Here is a 7,304-nt window from a genome sequence, read left to right as displayed (position 1 = left end):
ATTGTCAATCTCACAAGATATGTCACAATTATTACTGCTCAGAAAAATTAGGGTTTCATCAAACTGTTTCTTCTATTGTTCAACATTTGCAGTCAAGTGCTGATAACAATTTTACACACCATATATGATCAATGATGTAGGAATAAAGTAATTTTGGAGCCGTTAATTTACCCAGAGTCAGCGTAGATCCTCATTTTCCATGGTACACCTGGTGCCGCTACCCGATCCCCCACTCATGGTGCTGAACCTGACCTGGCTCTGAACATAATGTTTTGTTTCTCATCACTGACATTTCAGACAGATGGAGGAAGTTAATACTAGAATACAGTCACTTTTGTGTGGACATTTTCAAGAACAGCCTTACATTAAGGTGATAGATCAGAAATGTAAATGATCAAAAACTTTGATTTAGCAAAGAAGAATCTGACACGGAAAATTGTATTCTCCCAACTCATTTTTTGCACTTTAAATTGTCAGTCTCACAAGACATGTCAGAAACTCTAAATTATTACTGCTCAGAAATATTGGTATTCCATCAAACTATTTCTTATATAGTTCAACATTTGCAGTCCAGTGCTAATAACCATTTTACACAACACATACGATCAATGATGTAGGAGCAAAATCTCCTTTTGGAGGCAAAACGTACCCACGGTCGGTGTAGGTCCTCATTTTCCATGGTACGCCTGGTGCTGCTGTTCATTCCCCCGCTCATGGTGTCTATCCTGTCCTGACCCTGAACATGTTTTGTATCTAGTAACTGACATGTCAGACAGATGGAGAAATTTCATACTACAATACAGTCGCTTTTTGTGGACATTTTCAAGGACAACAGCTTTACATTAAAGTGATAATCAGAAAATTTGAAATATCAAAAAATTTCAACTAACAAAGAAGACTGATTCAGAAGTTATATTGTCCCAACCCATTTCCTGTACTTTGTTAATCTCAAAGATATGTCACAAACTTAATTATTACTGCTGTGAAAAATATGGCGTTTCATAAAGCTATTTCTTGTATAGTTCAACATTTGCAGTCAAGCGCTGATAACCATTTTACACGTCACATATGATAAATGATGAAGGAACAAACTCTCATTGTGGAGGCGTTAACTTACTGAGTCGGCGTAGGTCCTCATTTTCCATGCTACGCCTGGGGCCGCTGCCCGTTCCCCCACTCATGGTGTCGATCCTGTCCTGGCTCTGAACATGTTTTGTTTCTCGTTACTGACATGTCAGACAGATGGAGGAATTTCATAGTAAATACAGTCACTTTCTGTGGGCATTTTCAAGGACAACAGCTTTACATTAAAGTGACAGATCAGAAAATTTTAAATATGAAAAACAGTTTACCAAAGAAGAATGTGTTTCCAAAGTTATATTCTCCCCACTCATTTCTTGCACTTTAAATGATCAGTCTCACAAGATATTTCACAAACTCTTGATCATTACTGCTCAGAAAAATTGCTCTTTCATCAAACTATTTCTTGTGTAGTTCAACACTTGCAGTCAAGTACTGATAACCATTTTACATGACACATACGATCAATGACGTAGGAGCAAAGTCTCTTTTGGAGGCGTTAACTTACCCAGAGTCGGCATAGGTCCTCATTTTCCATGGTATGCCTGGTGCCACTGCCCATTCCCCCACTCATGGTGTCGATCCTGTCCTGACCCTGAACATGTTTTGTATCCAGTAACTGACATGTCAGACAGATGGAGGAATTTCATACAACAATACAGTCACTTTTTATGGACATTTTCAAGGACAAACAGCCTTACATTACAAGATCAGAAAGTTTGAAATATCAAAAACTTCAACTTAACAAAGAAGAATACATCTGCATTCCAGTGCCGATTCACCTTTCACTGGCTACATACGGTATCCTGATAAAACACAACTGGTACAATATCCGTCTTAAAAAAGAGGCCCCTTTATGACTTATAGTGTAAAATATTTTTCTACACTGACGAGTGAGAGTTTCAGTAGAAACATTTTTTTCAGTGGTGGTGGGTGGGGGTAAGCGGTGTGTATGAGGGGAAGGGGGAACGTGAGGGGGGAAACGTGTAAAAGTGGGTATGTGTTGGTGTGTGAAACGCCTCACCTCGACGTCAACGGCTACATGTTCTTGGAGCTGAGGTCTGGTTTCTCTGGACAGGTCCTCTCTTGTGGTGCAGTCTTTGGTCTGGTGGTGTCCTTCAGTGGCAGCTACAAGCTCTTGGTGATGAGGTGTGGTCCTGTCTCATGGTGCAGCCCTTGGCCTGGTGGTGCCAGTCTTCAGTGACCTGCCTGAAGCACAGCTAAACCCCTTCCGGCAGATTTTTGTTTTTCTCCATCATCACACTCACACACAACTCCTCACTCATTCAAACATCCACTCCATGCAGTGCCAGTGTTAGCTAGGGTTAAAGGTTAGATTAAACATGTGCTGACAGAGGGGGACAGACAGGCAGAAACAAAGAGATAGACAGGCAGAAACAAAGAGACAGGCAGGCAGAAACAAAGGGGGCAGACAGGCAGAAACAAAAAGATAGACAGGCAGAAACAAAGGGGACAGACAGGCAGAAACAAAGGGGACAGACAGGCAGAAAGAAAAAGATAGACAGGCAGAAGCAAAGGGGACAGACAGGCAGAAACAAAGAGATAGACAGGCAGAAACAAAAAGATAGGCAGAGACAAAGGGGACAGACAGGCAGAAACAAAGAGATAGACCAGCAGAAACAAAGGGGACAGACAGGCAGAAACAAAAAGATAGACAGGCAGAAACGAAAAGGACAGATAGAGAGGGGGGGCGGGGTACCAGTACTTAACTTTTGTTAATGTTGGTTTCTCTGTGGTGGCTCAGCTGGCCTGAAGTCTTCAGTTCTTCCTAAGAACATACATAAAAACCAAATTACAACAATGGTTCAGAAACACTAAGAACATCAATCTAATGTTTAACATGAATCATGTTAGGGGAGAGGTAGGTGTGTGTGTGCACATGTGCTGTCCAAGCAGAGAAATGCCTAATATTCAAGCAAACACACTGAAAACAGTTGACCAGAGTTTACAAAATAAGATATACCAGTCAAAAGCATATTGTCTGATTATATACATATATATGTCATGCTCAATGGTGGTAGATGCTCAACAGTGGTACCTGCCCTTTACAATTGATGAACCAAATCTTTTTTCTTTTTTGTTTTAATTCATTAATGTAATGACGGATGGTGAAGAACCTGATGGAATCTTACCAAATGGGCAATGGTTGACTTGTGCACCCCTCATGGTGCTGAACCTGTCCTGGCCCTGAAAATAATGTTTTGTTTCTCATCACTGACATTTCAGAAAGATGGAGGAATTTAATACTACAATACAGTCACTTTTTGTGTGGACATTTTCAAGGACAAACAGCCTTATATTAAGGTGATAGATCAGAAACGTAAATTATCAAAAACTTCATTTAAAAAAAAAGAAGAATGTGATTCGGAAGTTGTATTTTCCCAAGCCATTTTCTGCACATTAAATTGTCAATCTCACAAGATATGTCACAATTATTACTGCTCAGAAAAATTAGGGTTTCATCAAACTGTTTCTTCTATTGTTCAACATTTGCAGTCAAGTGCTGATAACAATTTTACACACCATATACGATCAATGATGTAGGAATAAAGTAATTTTGGAGCCGTTAATTTACCCAGAGTCAGCGTAGGTCCTCATTTTCCATGGTACACCTGGTGCCGCTACCCGATCCCCCACTCATGGTGCTGAACCTGACCTGGCTCTGAACATAATGTTTTGTTTCTCGTCACTGACATTTCAGACAGATGGAGGAAGTTAATACTAGAATACAGTCACTTTTGTGTGGACATTTTCAAGAACAGCCTTACATTAAGGTGATAGATCAGAAATGTAAATGATCAAAAACTTTGATTTAGCAAAGAAGAATCTGACACGGAAGTTGTATTCTCCCAACTCATTTGTTGCACTTTAAATTGTCAGTCTCACAAGACATGTCAGAAACTCTAAATTATTACTGCTCAGAAATATTGGTATTCCATCAAACTATTTCTTATATAGTTCAACATTTGCAGTCCAGTGCTAATAACCATTTTACACAACACATACGATCAATGATGTAGGAGCAAAATCTCCTTTTGGAGGCAAAACGTACCCACGGTCGGTGTAGGTCCTCATTTTCCATGGTACGCCTGGTGCTGCTGTTCATTCCCCCGCTCATGGTGTCTATCCTGTCCTGACCCTGAACATGTTTTGTATCTAGTAACTGACATGTCAGACAGATGGAGAAATTTCATACTACAATACAGTCGCTTTTTGTGGACATTTTCAAGGACAACAGCTTTACATTAAAGTGATAATCAGAAAATTTGAAATATCAAAAAATTTCAACTAACAAAGAAGACTGATTCAGAAGTTATATTGTCCCAACCCATTTCCTGTACTTTGTTAATCTCAAAGATATGTCACAAACTTAATTATTACTGCTGTGAAAAATATGGCGTTTCATAAAGCTATTTCTTGTATAGTTCAACATTTGCAGTCAAGCGCTGATAACCATTTTACACGTCACATATGATAAATGATGAAGGAACAAACTCTCATTGTGGAGGCGTTAACTTACTGAGTCGGCGTAGGTCCTCATTTTCCATGCTACGCCTGGGGCCGCTGCCCGTTCCCCCACTCATGGTGTCGATCCTGTCCTGGCTCTGAACATGTTTTGTTTCTCGTTACTGACATGTCAGACAGATGGAGGAATTTCATAGTAAATACAGTCACTTTCTGTGGGCATTTTCAAGGACAACAGCTTTACATTAAAGTGACAGATCAGAAAATTTTAAATATGAAAAACAGTTTACCAAAGAAGAATCTGTTTCCAAAGTTATATTCTCCCCACTCATTTCTTGCACTTTAAATGATCAGTCTCACAAGATATTTCACAAACTCTTGATCATTACTGCTCAGAAAAATTGCTCTTTCATCAAACTATTTCTTGTGTAGTTCAACACTTGCAGTCAAGTACTGATAACCATTTTACATGACACATACGATCAATGACGTAGGAGCAAAGTCTCTTTTGGAGGCGTTAACTTACCCAGAGTCGGCATAGGTCCTCATTTTCCATGGTATGCCTGGTGCCACTGCCCATTCCCCCACTCATGGTGTCGATCCTGTCCTGACCCTGAACATGTTTTGTATCCAGTAACTGACATGTCAGACAGATGGAGGAATTTCATACAACAATACAGTCACTTTTTATGGACATTTTCAAGGACAAACAGCCTTACATTACAAGATCAGAAAGTTTGAAATATCAAAAACTTCAACTTAACAAAGAAGAATACATTTGCATTCCAGTGCCGATTCACCTTTCACTGGCTACATACGGTATCCTGATAAAACACAACTGGTACAATATCCGTCTTAAAAAAAGAGGCCACTTTATGACTTATAGTGTAAAATATTTTTCTACACTGACGAGTGAGAGTTTCAGTAGAAACATTTTTTTCAGTGGTGGTGGGTGGGGGTAAGTGGTGTGTATGAGGGAAGGGGGAACGTGAGGGGGGAAACGTGTAAAAGTGGGTATGTGTTGGTGTGTGAAACGCCTCACCTCGACGTCAACGGCTACACGTTCTTGGAGCTGAGGTCTGGTTTCTCTGGACAGGTCCTCTCTTGTGGTGCAGTCTTTGGTCTGGTGGTGGTCTTCAGTGGCAGCTACAAGCTCTTGGTGATGAGGTGTGGTCCTGTCTCATGGTGCAGCCCTTGGCCTGGTGGTGCCAGTCTTCAGTGACCTGCCTGAAGCACAGCTAAACCCCTTCCGGCAGATTTTTGTTTTTCTCCATCATCACACTCACACACAACTCCTCACTCATTCAAACATCCACTCCATGCAGTGCCAGTGTTAGCTAGGGTTAAAGGTTAGATTAAACATGTGCTGACAGAGGGGGACAGACAGGCAGAAACAAAGAGATAGACAGGCAGAAACAAAGAGACAGGCAGGCAGAAACAAAGGGGACAGACAGGCAGAAACAAAAAGATAGACAGGCAGAAACAAAGGGGACAGACAGGCAGAAACAAAGGGGACAGACAGGCAGAAAGAAAAAGATAGGCAGAAGCAAAGGGGACAGACAGGCAGAAACAAAGAGATAGACAGGCAGAAACAAAAAGATAGGCAGAGACAAAGGGGACAGACAGGCAGAAACAAAGAGATAGACCGGCAGAAACAAAGGGGACAGACAGGCAGAAACGAAAAGGACAGATAGAGAGGGGGGCGGGGGTACCAGTACTTAACTTTTGTTAATGTTGGTTTCTCTGTGGTGGCTCAGCTGGCCTGAAGTCTTCAGTTCTTCCTAAGAACATACATAAAAACCAAATTACAACAATGGTTCAAATTCACTATTTTTAACTTTATTTACATCTTGCTTTAGCAGTCATTCAGATGATTGATTTTTTTTTTCTACTTCACCACAAAACACACATACTATTATTTGTATGTTAATGAAACATGTATATATCTATGTTATATGGTAGTACTGATGTGACTACAAAATATTCCTTTACTGAGGATACAATGGGGTCTTCTGCCTTTTTCTCATAAAGTCCTGAAGAGTCACACTCAACGCACCATTGACAACTCTCAAACGAAAACCTGCAAATGTTACATGCACAGTTTGGTGTTTCTGAACCAAAGCATCCATTGTGGGCTATGGGATGCTGCAAACATTAAACACTTAACCTTTTTGATGAAGTAATGGCGCCCCACTAGAGACATGTCCGTGATGTTTACAGCTTGGGTGAAAAGGGGGTAGAGGGACGAAGATAGGGAAAAACACTGGAGGGTGAATGAAGGGGGTGGTGGAGAACCTGTAGGAGCCTTACTTCTCAAAGGGGCAATAATGGTCAGTTCCTGTTCTGTGTTTTGTTGTTGCTGCTGTTTTCAGTTTTTTTTTTGTTTTTTTTTTTGTCGTTTGTCACAATTCTGACACACAAAGTAAAACTTTTTTTTTTTTTTTGCGTTTTGCATTCCTTTCATTTTTCATTTGTAAGAATAATTCCAAGACCCTCTGGCAGACAAACACTGCATAAATTCCACAAATGATCTTATCATGATGTAGTACAATTCAAATGCTATAGCATCAGACTAATTAAAAACAACAACAAAAACAGATCATGTTTTGTTTTTTAAACTGATCATGTATTCTAATCAATAGAAATCAGCACTATTATATTCACTTATCAAATCATTGCTGTGAACACGGAGTGAAATACCATAAACAGTTTGGGAAGTGTAATGATATTCTTTTATG

At 40.1% G+C, this 7,304-nt stretch overlaps 1 long non-coding RNA gene across 1 annotated transcript; it reads right to left on the bottom strand.

The window, feature by feature from the left end:
• Window positions 1-2,796: 2,796 nt before the first annotated feature.
• Window positions 2,797-6,048, bottom strand: LOC143292133 (uncharacterized). Its single transcript, XR_013056625.1, has 7 exons — window positions 5,609-6,048; window positions 5,093-5,179; window positions 4,622-4,706; window positions 4,154-4,240; window positions 3,677-3,763; window positions 3,234-3,288; window positions 2,797-2,869 (listed from the first exon to the last, which is right to left on the bottom strand). It is a non-coding gene; the product is annotated as an uncharacterized LOC143292133 (long non-coding RNA).
• Between the last annotated feature and the right edge of the window lie 1,256 nt (window positions 6,049-7,304).

The sequence above is a fragment of the Babylonia areolata genome, chromosome 1 (genome assembly GCF_041734735.1).
Source record: "Babylonia areolata isolate BAREFJ2019XMU chromosome 1, ASM4173473v1, whole genome shotgun sequence".
In the NCBI taxonomy this organism is placed as follows: Eukaryota; Metazoa; Mollusca; class Gastropoda; order Neogastropoda; family Buccinidae; genus Babylonia; species Babylonia areolata.
Note: the sequence above shows the minus strand (reverse complement) of the source record. Positions and strands in the feature narration are given on the sequence as shown.